The sequence below is a fragment of the Piliocolobus tephrosceles genome, chromosome 7, assembly GCF_002776525.5.
Source record: "Piliocolobus tephrosceles isolate RC106 chromosome 7, ASM277652v3, whole genome shotgun sequence".
In the NCBI taxonomy this organism is placed as follows: Eukaryota; Metazoa; Chordata; class Mammalia; order Primates; family Cercopithecidae; genus Piliocolobus; species Piliocolobus tephrosceles.
Window position 1 is genome coordinate 76,485,224 of NC_045440.1, and position 19,737 is coordinate 76,504,960.

Consider the following 19,737-nt stretch of genomic DNA (forward strand, 5'->3'; position numbering starts at 1 on the left):
CAATTATATCTATCCTAAGGATTATTGGAACTTTTTTAAGTCATAGAAATTAGAGAAGCACAAAAACGCACTTCTAAAATCACTGTAATTCTTTTTCTTTTCTTACCTTTTTTCTTTTCCTTTTCTTTTCTTTTTTTTTTTTTTAAGATAGGATCTGGCTCTGTTGCCCAGGCTGGAGTGCAGTGGTGCGATCTCTGCTCACTGCAACCTCTGCCTCCCGGGTTCAAGCAATTCTCATGCCTCAGCCTCCCAAGTAGCTGGTATTATAGGCATATGCCACCACAGCCAGCTAATTTTTATGTTTTTAGTAAAGAAGGAGTTTCTTCTCCATGTTGGCCAGGCTTGTCTCAAATGCCTGACCTCAGGTGATCCACCTGTCTCGGCCTCCCAAAGTGCTGAGATTACAGGCGTGAGCCACCGCATCCGGCCAGATGACTGTAATTCTCATTGAAATGGGAACTGCAAATCGCTTAGAGGACTAAGGATTAGACCATGAAGATTTATAAACAGAAGAGTCCAGTTATTTCTAGACAGGGCACTGTGGTTAAGAGATGGGCACACAAAGAACAATGCTTGACCCAAACAATTGGTTTAGACAGTGAGGCCCTTAGCTAGAAGCTTGAAGTCTGTTTCAGTAATATCCTCTCCAGGCCAGGTTTACTCCAGAACTGTGCTGATTTTCTTGTACACTGCTTTGTGCCAGCACATATTGCTATGACTATATTTCACTCTTCCCTTGCATACTGAAGGTAATCGCCTTTAAGATGAGTTTTCTACACCTGTTTTCATACTCAATTCCTGGCTTGAAATGCTTCTTAACATTATTCCAATGTTTCAAGGCCCAGTTCAAATGCCACGTCCCCACACTGATCTAGTCACTCTTACTACCACCTGCTTGTTTCCTCCTCTTCTAAATTCTTTCAGTATTGATAGTATGAATTACCCTAAGTAATGTCTGAGATCAGATAGAGTGCTATCTGGTTTAATAATTGTTTAATGTAAAACTATCTATTTAGCTAGAAACCTGTAGGAGAGGGAGGAATCTTAATGTAAGATTAAAGGAGAAACCAAAGGCTGGTTAAAGCAGAGTATTTTCAGATAAAATGCATGGTCTAGCGCCAGATGGGAGCATTATCCTGACCCCCTTATGTTTGCCCATTTCACATATGTGTCCCATTCTCACCAATAATGATGGCCTTCACCACAACTTCTTTGCAGATTACATAACACTTGCACATAATTTATCTCATTTATTCCTGAAAGCAATTTTATGAGATGGGTCTCTTTATCCTCATTTTGCAGAGAAGAACCAAAACCTAGAAGGGATTACAATGATTCGTCCTGAGTCACACTGAAGTCCATTACTTTTATTTTCTATCCATCCCAGCTGACCTTACACAGTGGCTCATCCCACCCTCACAGAAACCACTCGAGGAAGGCCAGAAAGATATTTCTGGCTCTGATTTATAAGCAAGTAGGCTGATTTCTCTTGAGAAAAAGTGAAAGAAGAACTTCTCAACCAAGCAGTCTCTGTCTTTTCCCTTTTTGGAGCAGGGAGAGTGCAGTTCTCTAAACAGTAATATTAGTTTGACATAAAAAACAAGTGGAAGTCTGCACACCACTTTGTGCAAGAAATGCATGAGGGAACAGAGTTGGAATATGACTGAAATATATATATATATGTATATATGCATACACACATTCACACACATAAATACATATGCAGTCATATACATATGAATCATAAAATACTTAAATATGTATTGAAAACATGTATATCTATCTTATTTTATATAGGTATATATATAGGTATTGACAACATGTATATCTATCTTATTTTATATACATTTAGTAAAATTTGGGAAGAAGGGAAAATCTCATCATTGGACCAAATTTGTGGTAAACAATTTCAGAAAAGAAAGCAAGGTACATATCTGGAGGGAAAGGACTATTAGACTGAACTATATTGAGTAGACTGAGTTTCATGTCCTAGGAAGAAATGAAGGCTGGTTGGACACGGGCTTCCCCATCCTGAAGAGTGCTTAGAAAAAGGTGTGCTTTCTTTCTCACAAAATGAATAATTGAGGCAAAAGCTATAAAGGCATATATGGCAAAATAGCTTTGCCAAATGTTTATACCATGGATATTCCCAACAAAAGTATAAGAGATGGTCCATTTGACTACATTCTTATAAATTCTTGGTATTGTAATTGAAAATAATAAAATGCTAGTTGGAAAAGTTAAAAAATTATTGTTTATAATGTTAAGTTCAGAATGAAAATTTTCTATATATTTGTTTACTAATTGCATTTCTTTTCCAAAATGTATACTTTTAAATTTTCTGTTTTATCTATTTTAACATCAGTGTTTTAAAATCGGTTATGTAAGCTTCATAGTGTTTTTTACCTGTTTAAACAATGTCTGGTAAGCCTATATCATTCCCACTGATGATTACATATAAGAATTAGAAAACTTCTTGGCTGAATCTGTTAATTTTATTAAGCCTGATTATGTTTTTATTGTTATTCTTTTTCAAAAAAAAAAAGTTTAAAAATTTGTCCCAAACAATTGAGGTACATTTTCTTTAATTTTCTCTGTTGTTACATTTTCCACTGCAAGCAAATATGCAGACATATACATTAATGCCAAGTAATAGAATCTAGTTTCCATATATTAATATTTTTTCAGTGTCATATCTCTGAGCAGCATTATATTGCTATTTTAAATAGTAATAGTATATATTAGGAAAACTGAATGATTATAAACTTAGAGTTCATTCACAAAATTTACTAAGTTCATACTTTATTGAAACAATTGTAGAGAAATCAGAGTTGTCTGAAACATCAAACCTTTCTGCAAAGAGAAGACAGTTAATGAGATTATAAGTATGTATTCAATACATTAACAAGCAGCATGAAATAAATGACAGTAAAATTAGACAAAGTGCTATTTTTACAGAGAGTAAGGAAAAAAGCCTCCACTCTCCCATACAACACACACAAACACACACACACACACACACACGCTGGTTGACAATACACAAAGAGACAAAGAAAAACATCATGTGATAGACATGTGAAAATTTAAGTCATTTTTATTGCCTGAAATAATGAGATGAACATTAATAAGGTCTTTTATTACAGTTGCATAAATTGGGCTTTAATTTGTGACCATTGAGAATACTGCTCTAGATTAAGGATTAAATTTGTTTTTATTGAATGTAATAAATAAAGATTACACATTAAAATATTATGAATCACTTGCATTTAGAAACAATCTTATCAAGGACCAGTATTGTGGTTTATTAGTTGTTGAAATTATTGCCTAGATTACTGCCTTGAACATAATAAGTGGTCATTTTTTTTTTGAAGAATGAATGGTGGTGAAATGTAATATTTGAAAGGATTGAAATTTAGGTAATACCAGTAATAGCATATGTAGAAATAAACATGCACTAAAATGCAGAATTATAGAAGAATACATTTATTTAACAATAAACATCTCTACTTTATAAAGGTAACAAAAACAGTGTTTATTTAAATTGATTTTGAATTACAATGTGCTATCCATACACAAGGTGATGTTTTTGGTATTAAGGAAACTATAGCTTCATAGTTTGGTCTCCATCAATTAGTAAGTGATGCCAATAGTACAGTGGTATATCTCAACAAATAACAAAACATTGAAGACAGAGTAAGATGAATATGATAGGAGAGAAAAAATGGCAGAGATTTTGGAACAAAATGACTTTTGCTTATTCTATTTATGCGTTTGCAACTGATTCACAGATTATGTTTCTAAAACTTAAAGTGGTATCCTCCTACTCTTCTCATTGTGTCATCTTTGAAATCACCAACAATGGTGTTTCCTATCATGCAAAGTCATATAGAAAACTTTAATACAGTTGTAATATCTCTGAAGTTTCCATTTTTAATATCCCCATGTGATGGCATTCACTATTATCACATTTATTATAGTTGTTAATGATGGGAAGTTATTATTATATTAAAGATGACTTTGGATTACTAACTTGTAATGTTTCTGTAGGCCTCAGAATTCACTGAGCTGAGGAGCTAACAGGATCCTGACATTTAATTGTTTCTGCCTGAGCATTCTGTCAACTTTGGAACTTGTGTAAGGCAAGTGTGATAAAATACATAAAGACAGAACACTTTTAATTTTTTTTTTTTTTAAGACAAAGACTCCTCTGTTACCCAGGCTGGAGTGCAGTGGTGCCATCTTGGCTCACTGCAGCCTGCACCTCCCGAGTTCATGCATTTCTTGTGCCTCAGCCTCCCAAGTAGCTGAGCCCACAGGCCCATGCCACCAGGCCTGGCTAATTTTTGTAGTTTTAGTAGAGACGTAGTTTCACCATGTTGGCTAGGCTGGTCTTGAACTCCTGGCCTCAAGTGATCTGCCCGCCTTGGTAGTTTTAATTTTTTATAACAAAATATTTGATACAAACACACACACTACATGTGCAGTATAAAGAATAATACTGAAATAGGCACAATATAGCGCTTACCTTAATAAAGAAATGGAACAATATCAATATTTCTACATTTTTTGTCCCTATTATTGATCAATTATTTATTCTCTCCCTCTTCAACAAAGTCTTTAAATTTTGTGAGCTATTGTATTATAGTTATGAGCAGGTACTACTAATAACTCATAACTGAATGACAAAATATCCATGGGAAAAATGTAATATCAAAACTAATATTTAAAAATCTGTTACTTCTTTAAAAGTAGTGTATATTTAAATCCAATTTTAATATAAGTAATATGCAAAAAATTTGAGATATCCAGATAATTATTCTGCAAGAAGAGTAAATCAAATTTACCATAAAATGTACTTCTTAAAGATACTTTTTAAAAGTACTATTCTAGTTACGGTTATTCTTTTTTTTCTTGTCATGAGCTCTTCCTGATACCTACTGGCAGGATTCTAGTAGCTTCCTGAATAGATCTTAATATAATAATTTTTTTCAACTCAGTGGTTGTAACATTAGCTTCACAACACTGGAGCTCTTTTTGTTTATGTTTCCTGAGTCCATCAACCCTTAACTACTCACTCAAAAGCTTGACGTTACCAGTTTTTCTCAGGGCACTTTCTTTTTTTGTTTTTTTGGTTTTTTTTGAGACAGAGTCTCGCTCTGTCCCCGAGGCTGGAGTGCAGTGGCACGATCAGGGCGCACTGCAAGCTCCGCCTCCCGGGTTCACGCCATTCCCTTGCCTCAGCCTCCCAAGTAGCTGGGACTACAGGCGCCCGCGGCCACGCACTGCTAATTTTTTTTTTTCTTCAGTAGAGACGGGATTTCACCCTGTTAGCTAGGATGTCTTGATATCCTGACCTCGTGATCCGCCTGCCTCGGTCTCCCAAAGTGCTGGGATTACAGGCGTGAACCACTGCGCCCGGCCTCTCAGGGCATTTTCAAACTGCTAGTTATTTTAAACATCCACCAGAATTCTCCATTTCATAACTTTCAGAGGGGATTTACTCCAAAATGTTGGATTTCTTAAAGAATCTTGCATCTCTTCTTACCACTTAAAAAAAAGAATCTCTCTACAAAGGTCAAAAACATAACTGGTTGTCATGAAGGAGCTCCTATAATATTTGGTTTTTATTCCATGAAAATTAATAAGACTACAACCAGAAAAGTGGAAAAAAAGACATAGAAAACATAGAAGCATATGTAGAAATTATAACGAAGCAGCATCAAATACATTGTAACTATATATATATATCTATATAGATATATAGATATATATATATCAATGGCATTAAAATACGCAAAGAAAGATTTTGCTATGGTTCTAATGACTGTCTAAAGTTTTATGACTATGAGAGATGCAGTTTTTGGAAAAATGAAGAGCAGCAGTGTCTACTAGATTTAGAAACATTATCTTAACAACAAAATGCAAATTTTATTGTGGAAAAGATATTTCCTTAGTTCCAATGCCCTATGATTCAGAAAAACCTAGTTGAGTAGGGTCTACAGCCCTTTACTTGTTCCTTACTAGCTTTGATGGGGTATGTAAATGCTGTGTAGAGGAGAAGGGCTTGAGGACTAAGAACCAAACAGGGTTGTATATTCTCTCTGTTTTAAAAGAAAATCTGTTTTCTCTATTGGTAGAAAAGGTGTGTGTTTGTGTTTGTGTTTTGGGGTTATTAAAATACATTTAATTTTGTCAGGCAGAGGACACCACATCTGATTCCTTGTAAAAGGAAGTCATAACTGCTGGACACATAGAGACCAGGAGAGGGCTAGATACTATAGAGATATTAAATGAAGTATGAAGTACAATGTATAATACATCTAATAAATAATTTATTGAGGAAAAGGTAAAATGGTTTGACCAGGTGTGGTGGCTCACGCCTGTAATCCCAACACTTTGTGAGGCCGAGGCAGGCAGATCACGAGGTCAGGAGTTCGAGGTCAGTGTGGTCAACATGATGAAACTCGGTCTCTACTAAAAATACAAAAATTAGCCGGGTGTGGTGGAGGGCGCCCGTAATCCCAGCTACTTGGGAGGCTGAGGCAGGGGAATCGCTTGAACCCGGGAGGCAGAGGTTGCAGTGAGCCAAGATCATGCCACTGCACTCCAGCCTGGGTGACAAAGCAAGACTCCATTTCAGAAAAAAAAAAAGAAAAGATAAAATGGTTTCATGTAGCTACCGAAGACAAGCAAATCATTATAAATTCAAGGCAGAAAGGCTTCATTTCATTTCAACTCGTATTATCATCAAATATCTTTCTTCCTAGTTGTTGACTGATCTTTCCTAGATATCATGGATTTCTTTACAGTGTTGAAAAAAGAATCTCCCCAGATATTTCTATGTTCTCGGCTTTTGTTACTGTAGGTTAAGAGTTTATTTATAAGATCCCTAGAATTTTTTTTAATTAAAAGTACATTCTTATGCTATGATATGGTAAGCCAGTTTAGAAACTAAACTTAAATTGCATTTAATATTATCCTGATGTCTTTGATTTTGTTATAAAATGTTTCAAAAAATGTACAAACACTTCTTAAAATTAGCTGGAATATTATTAATATAGTATACATATTAATAGAGACCCTGATGAAAACCTTGAAAGAAATTTGAAGTATTCATCCCACAGGAAAATGCTAGGACATTTGGGAACCACAAAGAATTTTTAAATTCCATCATAGGATCCCTATCAACACACAAGACAAAAAAAGACATGCTTAATGCAAGAGATACATATATTCTTGTCTTAACAACGTTATATATAAATCGAATTTCTCTAAATGAATAATATTTTTCTAATTATGACTCTTCATTTTGAGGTATATTATTCAAAACCCATATCCAATTTTTGGGTCTTCTACTAACTTGTTTGAAGTTAACAAGCAACAAAAAAGCAATGAAAGTTCACTAGGAACAGTGAAGTTTCATAACAAATTTGATAATCTAGAAGAAATGGACAAATTTCTAGGAAGACACCAAGTATCAAATCTGACTCAAGTAAAACTAGCAACTCTGAATAGGCTTATAAACATGTAAAATAATTAAATTAGTGATCAAAAAAATCCCCACAAAAAAGGCCCAGGATTGTATGACTTCACTGGTGAATTTGAGCAAATATTTAAAGACAAATTATCACAAATTCTTTGAAAACACTTCCAGAAATTGAAGAGAAAGAAACACACTTATTATATGAGGCCAATGTTACCCTGATAACAAAACTAGATGAAGACATCAAAAGAAAAAAAATGGACAGACCAGTAATCTTATGAATATAAGTGCAAAAAATCCTCATCAAAATACGTACTAACAAGGCAAATACAACAACATAAAAAAAAAAAAAAAAAAAAGGATTATCTTCCATAATCAAGTGGGCTTTATCTCACAAATGAAAGGGTGGTTCAACATGAAAAAATCAATGCATACTAAAAGAATAAAGAACAAAAACCACATGATCATCTCAGTATAAAGAGAAAAAGCATTTTACAAAATACAACACACTTTTAAGAAAAAACACTTAAAAAGTCAGAAATACAAGTAAACTTTAGTAACCAAATAAAGTACATGTTTTGGCAAACCCACGTCAAACATCAAACAAATGCTGAAATATTTGGAGTCAGGGACAAGATAAGAATGTCTCTTTTTGCTACTTCTATTTAACATTTTACTGGAGGTTCAAGCCAGGGCAACTAGGCACTAAAACGAAAGAAAAGGTGTCCAGATTGGAAAGGAAGAAGTAAAGCTATGTCAATTTGCAGATGACATGATGTTTTATATAGAAAGCCCCAAGAAATCCCTCAGTAGCTATTCAAACTACTAAGTGGGTTCAACAGGGTTGTAGGATAGATACAAGGTTAACATACAAAAATTAGTTTAATTTCTATACATTAGCAATCAACAATCAGAAGGTGAAATAAAATAATTTCATTAACAATAGCTTTAAAATAATAAAGTACTATGAAACACATTTAACAAAAGAAATACAATACTTGTACACTAAAAACTGCAAACATTGTTGAGAGAAATAGAAGAATTACTTAGTAATTGGAAAGACATCCCATGTTCATGAATTGAAAGATTTAATATGTATGTAAGATGGCAATACTCCACAAATTGATCTGCATATTTAACATAGTCCTAACAAAATTCCAGTTGTTCTTTTTTTTGCAGACCTTGACAAGCTGATAGCAAAGTTCAGATGAAAATTCAAGAGACTCAAAATATGCAAAAGCAAAATTTAACAACAACAAAAAGAACACAGCTGAATGACTCACACTTTCTAATTTCAAAACTTATGACAAAGGTACAGTAATTAAAACTGTACAGTCCTAATATAAGAATTAGATATATAGATTAATGAAATAGAATTGAGAGTCCAGTGGGTGAAAAAACCTCATAAGTTTACGATCAATTGATTTTGACAAGGGCACAAAGACAATTCAATTGAGAGCAATAGTCTCTTCAAAAAATGGAGCCAGGACAACTGGAAATTTACATGCAAAAGAATAATGTTGAATGCCTACCTGACATAACATAAAAAATTAACTAAAAGTGATCAATGACACAAATGTAACTGCTAGAACTATCAAACCCTTAAAAGAAAACATATTCATGAGCGTGTATTAGGCAATGGATTATTAGATATCACACTAAAAGCACCAACTACAAAATAAAAAATAAATTAGACTTCACCAAAATTAACCACTGTGCTCAAAAGACATTATCAAGAAAGTGAAGAGACAATTCATCGAATGTGAGATAATGTTTATAAATCATATGTCTGATAAGGGTCTCATATCCAGAATATATAAAGAACTCTTACACTGCAGCAATAAGACAATGAAAACTCAATCAAAAGTGGGCAAAGGATTTTAATAGGGGTTACTTTAAAGATGATATATAAACGAACAGTAAGCACATGAAAAGATGTCCAACATCGTTAGTCATTAGGAAAATGCAATTTAAAACAATGAGACGGGCCGGGCGCGGTGGCTCAAGCCTGTAATCCCAGCACTTTGGGAGGCCGAGACGGGCGGATCACGAGGTCAGGAGATCGAGACCATCCTGGCTAACACGGTGAAACCCCGTCTCTACTAAAAAATACAAAAAAAAACCTAGCCGGGCGAGGTGGCGGGCGCCTGTAGTCTCAGCTACTCAGGAGGCTGAGGCAGGAGAATGGCGTGAACCCGGGAGGCGGAACTTGCAGCTAGCTGAGATCCGGCCACTGCACTCCAGCCTGGGCTACAGAGCAAGACTCCGTTTCAAAAAAAAAAAAAAAAAAAAAAAAAAAAAAAAAAAAAAAAAAAAAAAACAATGAGACAATGCTTTACATCTCCCACAATGGCTATAACGAAAAAAGCAGAAAGTAACAAGTGTTGGTGAGGATATGGAGAAACTGAAATCTCATATATTACTGGTTGGAATGTAAAATGGACAACTGCTCTGGGAAATGTTAACAGTTTTTCATGAAGACAAACATAGAGTTACCATATGATCTAGCAATTTCTCTTTAGAACATGTACCCAAGAGCGTTTAAAATATATGTTCATATGCAAAATTACATAACAATGTCTATAGCATTGTTCATAAAAACTGAATAGTGGAAATAATTTGTATTTCCATCAACTAACATATGGATAGGAAAATGGATTATATTCATGTAATAGAATATCATTCAGCCATAAAAAATGAAGTGTTGATACCTATTACAACATGGATTAGCCTTGAAAACATTACACTAAGTGAAACAAGACACACATGCACACAAAATATTGTACAATTCCCTTCAGATGAAATGTCCAGAATGAGAAAATTTAATAAAGAAAGAATATTGATTAGTATTTTTCAGGGGCAAGGGGAGGGAGGATGGGCATGACAGTTAATGTATATTGGCTTTTTGAGGACTGACCAAAATGTTCTGAAATTAGATACTGGTAATACTTGTCCAACCTTTTGAATATACTTAAAGCCACTAAATTATAAATAAATATAATAAACATATATATACATATAAAATGTGTTTATAGCTTATTATATATAATTATATTAGAATTTATCCTGGGAAATTTTAATAAAAAAGACTAACAAGGGAAGAATAATGAAGAGTACCAGATTTTAAAACATATTATAAAACTACAGGAATTTTAAAAGTTTACAGTCGGACAAGGTGGCTCATACTTGTAAATCCCAGCACTTTGGGAGGTCGATGTCGGGGGATCACTTGAGGCCAGGGATTTGAGACCAGCCTGGGCAAGATAAGGAGATCCTATCTCCACAAAAAATAATTAAAAAAAGATCCAGAGATGGTATGCACACCTGTAGTTCCACTTACTTGAGAGGCTGAGACCAGAGGCTCAGTCCAGGAGTCTGAGGCTGCAGTGAGCTATGATTAAGCTACTGCATTCCAGCCTGGCTGACACAGTGAGATCCTGTCTCAAAAAACAAAATGTTTGGTAATATTTGGTACATCATATACAGATCAGTAAGTTGAAACAGAATCCAAATATGTTCCTAAACATACACACATAGTTTTGTTATTTTTTCACATGAAAAATTATTGTTGAAGAGATTTTGTTCAGTAATGTTGTGTAGACATTTGGTCCGCATTCCATCAGAGAAAAAAATTACATCGCTTACCAACTTCACATATTATGCCAAAATATATCCCAGATAAAACAAAATTTTTTAAAAACTGTTTTTTAAATTGACAAATTAAAATGGTATATATTTATGGTATACAACATTGGTGTTTTGAAATATGTATCATGGAATGACTGAACCAAGCTAATTAACGTACGCATTATCATCTCACATAATTATATTTTTTTCATGATGAGAATACCGAAGTGTGTTTTTTTTTTTGTGAGACGGAGTCTCGTTTTGTCGCCCAGGCTGGAGTGCAGTGGCACAATCTCGGCTCACTGCAACCTCCACCTCCTGGGTTCAAGCAATTCTCCTGCCTTACCCTCCTGAGTAGCTGGGACTACAGGTGTGCACCACCACGCCTGACTAATTTTTGTATTTTTAGTAGAGACGAGGTTTCTTTCACCCTGTTAGCCAGGATGGTCTCCATCTGCTGACCTTGTGATCTACCCGCCTCGGCCTCCCGAAGTGCTGGGATTACAAGCCTGAGCTGCCGCACCAGGCCCTCAAGTCTATGTTCTTAGTGATTTGCAAGTATTATTAACTATAGTCAGCATTTATACAATAGATTTCTCAAACTTAAAAACAAGTTTTAAACATAAAATAATGTATATATAAAAGTTGTGTGAAAGAGAGAGAATTGAGAGAACATGTTTTCCCTGATCCTTATGAGGATACTCTGTATAAACACAGTAAAACATACAGATAACAAATAATAAAAGTTGACTTGATGAATTTTATAAACCTGCATTACAAAAATAGTAGTTTATAGCATATTTTAGATAAAATGTTAATTTTAATATGTAAAAAGCTTTTATCAAGTGACAAGAAAATAGCAAACAGCTTAACGGACAAAGGACAAAAACATGTAGCTCAAAAGAAGAACCAAGCTTTAAAAATATACTAAAATGCCTCATCCTGTACAAATAATTCAAGAAACACAAGGGTAAACAATAATGTAATACTGCTCTTACCATTCAGTTTTTAAACATGTCTTTTAATGTTTGGTATTGAAGAGGTTGTGGGAAAACAGGCATTCTGTTATGATATATTGTTGGCGTGTGTGTAATTATTATAATTGCTTTGAAGTAATTTGACCTAAAAAAAAAAGGAGTCCATACCTTTGACTCAGAAATTCTTTCTTTAGAAAGACACACATTGTTAGCAATTATGTTTGTAGGCTATTCATGATATTATCTGTAATAGCAAAAGTCTGAAACTGTCTATTAGTAGGGGAGTAGTCCATTATATGATGATACGGATACATTTTCAAACAAAATGTGCAAAACAAAATGCATATTGTAATATATTTGTACTTTGAAAGTACACAAACACATACCCATGCAATTTTTACTTGCATATACTTTTTCTGGACAGATACATAATATCTACAAAATAATGAGATATTATTAGGAAGGGCAGCAGGGGGATCTGAAAGGAAAAAGAGATTACTTTTCATATAGAAAACTTCATAGGTAAATAATTCTCAAATATTAAAAACAATTTTCTGTGGTGAAGGAAAGCACTGGTTAAGAGAGCAGACTTTGACATTAGATCGCCCTGTGTTTGTGTTTGGTTTTGCTGCTTACTAAGCCTCGGGCAATTACTAAACTCTCTAAGCCTCAATTTCCTCTCTGTAAAATAAAGAGAAAAATGGTGATCACCTACAGAGCTATAAGTGTTAAATAAATTAAAACATGTAAAGTAACGCAGAGATGTCATAGATTGATCAGTTAATTAATGCCATATTATTTTTATTGCTAACAGTAAGAGTGATAGTTCAAGAAAGTTGGGTGTACAGTGTCTTTGGCTTCCAATGATAGATGTTGTCAAGATATTTTTGCAATAGCTTCTGGTCTAGATCAGAGCTTTTATCAATGGTGCTGTGATGAGCTAATGTGTCACAGTCATTGTTTGTGTTCTGAATAATTTGTTACTTATAATACTTTACTGAAGTTTGAGGCTTGTTGTTTGTTAGAGCTCAGTGTTGTATGTTAGAATGTGTTGTACCTAAAATTACTCTTACTCTCTTGAATTATAAAATGATTTTTTGAGTCAGACAAAGAGGAGTGGAGTCCTTATAGTACTTATAGGAGTGGAGAGCTTACAGAGTTCTGAAAATTGCTGATAACTCTGGGTGTGCCAGTGAGAATGTGTCATGTATGAGAAAATCATATGGTCACAAGCTGTAATCTTTTGCTGTGGATGGGAACCAGTTTAAAATTAGTAAAGAGAAAGTTCCAGGTCATCTAAAGGCCTAGGAGTAATTGTGGATTGATTTTAGAATACATGAATCTAAGTTGTTTCCATATCCTAAAAGCTAATAAAATTCTGGGTGTGCTGGGAGGCCAAGGCAGGTGGATCATTTGAGGTCAGGAGTTCCAGACCAGCCCGGCCAACATGGTGAAACCCTGTCTCTACTAAAAATATAAAAATTAGCCAGGCGTGGTGGCACATACCTGTGGTCCCAGCTACTCAGAAGACTGAGGCAGGAGAATCCCTTGAACCGGGAGGCACAGGTTTCAGTGAGTTGAGCTGAGATTGTGCCACTGCACTCCAGCCTGGGTGACAGGGTAAGACTTTGTCCAAAAAAGCAAAAACAAAACAAAAACAAAAAAATCTGAATATGATCAGGGAAGAAAACAAAACATATTTTTTACCTTTTATATTAACAAACATTTCCCCCTTTAAAATATCAAAGATAGTTCTGGTTACTAAATCTCAAGAAAGACATGCTCTTAGAACTGGGATTACTAGGTCAAAAGTTACAAGTATTTTAATTACTCTTGATATATACATATATATTATACACTTACACACATATATACACATACACATATACGTTTTGTAGGAGGGCAATTTATTAGTGTTGCACAAGTGATATTAATTATCTGCAACACATAATGTCATTTACAAAAAGTTCATTTTCTAGGCATAATATATTTTGAGGTTAATGCACTGTAATTATCATCAAATTTGGACATTTCCCAGTGTTAGTTTTCTGTTTATATTTCTCTTTGTCTAAGTTGCAAGTTTATATTGTACTGATGATGATTTGTTTATTATGGTCTTTCTATGAGGTCTTTTTATTAGGATATTTTCATTACAAATTAAAATGATCTCTTATTACTTATTTATAAGTAACCCTGGGATTTTATACAGTGAATTGTGAATTGTGGAAACTAGTGTGAATCTCTAATCTCTTTCACTTTATAATGTTGTACTTTTGAATTATACCTACTATATTTGGTGGGACAAGAGAGGAAAGATGAGTGAATATTTCTTAATTCCACTCATTAATGTAGGTGATTATAGAAACTTCTACCAGAATCTGGGATATGCTCAATTCTTAACACTCATGGTTATCACTGAGAAATTTTCTTTTCAGACGGTTTTATGGATAATTTACTAGGGTTTGGAGGGAAGGTCTCTGTTTCTCTGTACCAGCCTTTTCTGAAAATGTTAGTTTTCAGTACAAGTACTGGTTTTACCCACTAAATGTTGGTAGTTACTGATTTCTAAACTCTCAACTCTTCTGCTAACTTGTTGGTGGACCTTTGACAAGTCACTTAACTTCTTTGTCTCCTCAACCGCGAAATGGAACATTAGTCTGAGATGTCCTTAAGCTGCTTGCTAGCTGTGCTTCTTTCCTGATTCATTTATACTATGCATTTCTTGCTTGTAGATACACCTTTGGAATATGCAAATGAATGTGGAATTGTCTGTGTTCTAACCTGAGTTGGCTTCTCTCTCTACATCACTCTTTAACCCTTATTCCAGCACAAGACAAACAGTACAAAGGTCTCAAAAGTTTGGGACCTCAGATCTAGAATGTTTTGAAACGATATTCATTCACTAAAATATGAACAAAGTTAAAGCAAAATATTTAACAACATCGTTTTACCTCCCAATCTTTTTGTTTCAGTTTCACTGCCTTGTCATTTACAAACAGATTATAAAGGTGCCTTATGATAGAGTTATTCTGTAAACTCTGTAATGCAAGAGTTCTAAAAAAAGAACATAATACAAGAGCTGCAAATATACATATTCGGGAATTCTTGACACTTTTTTCATCTAGTTTAAAAATCATCTGAGGAAGAATGTAATGAATTCATTTAACTGTGAGTTACATTTTAAACATTTTGTAGAGACACGAGCTCTGAATAATTAACTCTGTTACTACTCAATAATTTAAGTGGAATGACCCTTGACAGTCTGTTTGTAATAACTAACAGTGCATTTTAATTAATTTTTTAAGTTAGAAATGGCATCTCTAGAGTTTAAGATTCTTGGGGGCAAAATTGAACTTTTAAAATCAGTTAGTATAGTGGGTTATTTTTCTTAATGGAAATAAAACTGATTTGCATTTAAAAAATCTGGGTACACTTTTAAAAATGATTATGTCAGTAATTTAACATTAGGCATATATTAGGAAGAATTATACCTTTTATTTCTATCTCTTCATACCAATCTTCTGGTATATTAGAAACTAGGTAGTATAAAAGTTAAATAATTGTATGCCTGAAAAGTCGAAGATTTAGTGATTTTAAGATTTTAAGAATCTGAGTTTGAAATTTCTGTCAAAAAATATAAAGCTAATTTTATAAAAATGAAAGTTCAGTTTATAGGATAGCAAGAATAAAACCTATCATCAAATGTACAAGCAGCTTTAATACTAGGTTTAATAAGCAGGAAACTTATCTTCCACGTTCACTGGCTGTTTATCTTATACTTGAACTCTTCCCTCATTTTATCCTTTTGAATAATAGTGTACTAAAGTGAATCTCTGATTAATATTTAAATGTACATGGGGAGAAGTGGGTCACCTAATCAGAGAAAATAATTAACAAACCACCTCACTCTCATATCCCTGAATTCTTACAAGGAGGCATATATTTTGATTACTACAATGTAGTTCCCTTTGACCTCCTTTCTAATTCAAAGCTTATTAGATTTCACGATTGAACTGGCTCACTAACATTTAATTATAGTTCTTAAATGTTTTCTGAATGTGCTCTTATGTCCTGGATTTTTCTAAATTCCACTTTTCTTCTCTCTTAGAGTAGCAAAAGTTAACTGGTAAGGATTACTTTCCTCTTCCAGACAATTCTGTGATAGAGTGCAAAGACAAATTCTTGTGGGCTAGGCAAAGTTCTTTTTTGGCAAAACTACAACAACAACAACAACAACAGCAAAAGCTTTTTATGCAGTGGCTGAAAGATGAGATAGGTCTTTATGTGTTAATGTATAATGATATTCATATTTTGATGGTTGAGCATTACAATTTTATTTGGACCTAAAAATATTGAAGATTAGAGGGGAAGAGATGAGTGACAAAAGATGGAGCTGAAGAAGGCCAAATCTGAGTTTGAAGTGTCTTGTAATCCATGAGGAGGAATTTACGCTATATCCTAAGAGCAGTGGAAAGCTATTGAAGAGTTTTGAGTGAATGATGTCATGAATGAATTTTAGAAAATTCAGTTTTACTGACTTATAAGAAAGATGAACTGGAAGTGACTATAAGCCTGAGAGTCTGGTTAAGGAGACACACAAACAGAAAATTACAGAAATATGTGCTAAGAGGGTGAGTTTAAGGTATCATGGAGGATGACATACCCATAGGACTCCACTTATTTAGAAGTCAGCTGAGGTCTGTAAGTACAGAAATCAAAAGAGGATTGGCTGGAGCACGTTGAGATATTTGTAGTTAGGCTTGGGGTCAAATTCCCAGTTCTGGTGTGCTCTAGGTGACTAGAACACATCCAAGGGAAGTGTAAGGGGAAGTTTTCATTGTGAAGAGCCAAGGACTGAGCCAACATGACAAAGAAGTAGAAGGTGGAAACCCTTGGGAGTCAAAGATTCATATTTGGTGTCCTGGATCTAAGATTTGTCTGAAGACACTACATGCCAAGAGGACGTGTATATAAAGACTGGGGAGACTAACAGGAATTCTGCAATTAGGGTTGGATGTGAGAAGCCTGAACATTCTAATGCCTATTAATATAGTGCATTATGGGACACATATATTTTAATAGTCATTGTCATGATTCATTTGGAAATCGTGGCAAAGTAAGACTTTTAGATAAGACTCATCAATGGAACTTTATCTTCTGTCTCTCGTATGCTGCATAATATGCTGCATAATGATGTTCTGGACAACAAAACACAGTCACGTGATGTATAACGATGTTTTGGTCAACAATGGACCACATATAAGGATGGTGGTCCATAGGATTATAATGGAGCCAAAAAGTTTCTATGGATAATGATGTCATAGCTGTTATAATGTCATGGGGCAATGCATTATTCACGTTTGTGGTGATGCTGGTGTAAACAAACCTACTGCACTGCCAATCATACGGAAGTACTGCACATACAATTAGGTACAGTGCATAACACTTGGTATTAGTAATAAATGACTATGTTGCTGGTTTATGTATTTACAATACTTTTTAATCCTTATTTTAGATTGTACTTCTACTTTTTAAAGAAAAATTACTATAAAAGAGCCTCAGGCAGGTCTTTCAGGAGGTATTCCAGAGAAAGGCATTATCATCATAGGTGATGATAGCTTCATGAATGTTTTTGTCCCTGAAAACCTTTCAATGGGACAAGATATGGAGGTGGAAGGCAGTGATATTATCCTAACCCTGTGTAGGCCTAGACTAAGGTGTGTGTATTTGTCTCAATATTTTAACAAAAGTTTAAAAAGTAACACAAATTAAAAATTAGAGATAGAAAATGTTTATAGAATATGGATACCAAGAAAAAATATTTTTGTACAGTTGACATTGTGTAGGTGTTTCAAGCTGTTATGAGTCAAAAAGTTAAAAAAAACTTAAAGATGTAGAAAGTAAAAATGTTATAGTAAGTTAAGGTTAATATATTTTTGAAAAACATTTTAAAATAAATTCAGTGTAGCCTAAGTGTACAGTATTCATAAAGTCTGCAGTAGTGTACAATAATGTGTTCTAAGCCTTCACATTCACTCACCACACACTCACTGACTTACCCAGAGCAACTTGCATTGTTGCCAAGTTCCCTTCATGGTAGGTGCCCTTGACAGGACTACCAGTTTTTTATGTTTTTATACTGTATTTTTACTGTACTTCTTCTATATTTAGATACACAAATGGTTACCATTGTGTTATAATTGCCTATTGTATGTAGTACAGTAATACACTATACAGACTTGTAGCCTAACAGCAATAGACTATAACATATAGCCCAGGTGTGTAGTAGGTTATACCATCTAGGTTTGTGTAATTACACTGCATGATGTTTGTGCAACAATGAAATTGCCTAACAATACATTGCTCAGAATATATCCCCATAGTTAACATATCTCCTGTGTGTGTGCATATATATATATATGTATTTATATATTTTATGTGGTTGGATTCTACGTAATGAAAAATAATTCTGAAATTAAAATTTAACATGGTGTTTCTTCATATTTATCAATCATTGTAAATTGCTGCCTAATGGTTTATCCAGCTAGCACTTTATCTTTTTATTTTGGTATCTTTTGATGCACAAAAGTTTTCTTTTTAATTTAATGGAAGGAGATGTGTCACTATATTCTTTATGGTTTGTGCTTCTTTTAGTATTATATCTTTCAGTATTATACATTTTTCTGTTCTGAGATAATAAATATATTTGACATTATAATTATTTTATATTCTAAAAGCCTTGCTTTTTACATGTAAGTCATTAATCTACATATATTTGTATTTGGGATTTCTTTTAATGAAATCCTACTCTCTTTTATGAAACCACACTCTCTTTATAACAGTACATTTGCCTTAATATGTAATTGGGAAGTCTTTCCCTGTTCTTCACAATTATCCTGGCCTCCTTGGGCCTTTTTATCTTCTATTATATATTAATAATAGAATCACTTCTTAAGATACAGTTAAAACAGTACTTACTGTGGGTCAAAGTTGAATTAAAGCTGTAGATTAACTTGAGCAGTGTTGACATCCATGACTATGGTATATGTTTGCATGTATTTAGCTTGACTTTAATAAGATTTTAATTTTTTCTACATGATTACAATGTACCCTAGTGTTTGTGTTCCTTTGGTGCATGGAAGTATTTTATTTCTTTCAAATCTCATTATTTTTTGTTAGTTTATTGGCCAGTGCAGAGGAATAAAATAGATACTTGATTTTTGAGTCTATATCTAGGAAATTTGTGGAAAGATTTTGTTAATATTATATTGTAAATTCTTTTGAGTTTTCTATTTGGACAATTAAATTAACTGAAAATAATGACACCTTTCTTCTTTTCAAAGCTTTATGTTTTTAAATTTATTTGTTCTTGAAATTTCTCTCTTGTTAGAGCCTCTAGTAAAATATTTAAGGAAAGCAATGCTAGCAGCCATTTTGTGCCTTTCATAACACTAAAGGAAATGATTCTAATTGCCTTTAATGAAATATTTAAAGTTATATTAAAGAAGTTCACTTTTATTTGCAGTTTGCTAAGTTTTTATAGTGGATGGATATTGAATTTTACCAAACGACTCTCTTAATTCATTTCAGATAAACGTCTTTATTATTATTATTATTATTATTATTATTATTATTATTATTATTATTATT

The 19,737-nt window shown here is 33.7% G+C and overlaps 1 protein-coding gene across 2 annotated transcripts in view; it reads left to right on the top strand.

Moving 5' to 3' along the window:
* The window catches only part of HNF4G (hepatocyte nuclear factor 4 gamma), a 167,506-nt gene that overhangs the window by 90,715 nt on the left and 57,054 nt on the right, over positions 1-19,737 (top strand). The gene's annotated exons all lie outside the window — the stretch shown is intronic.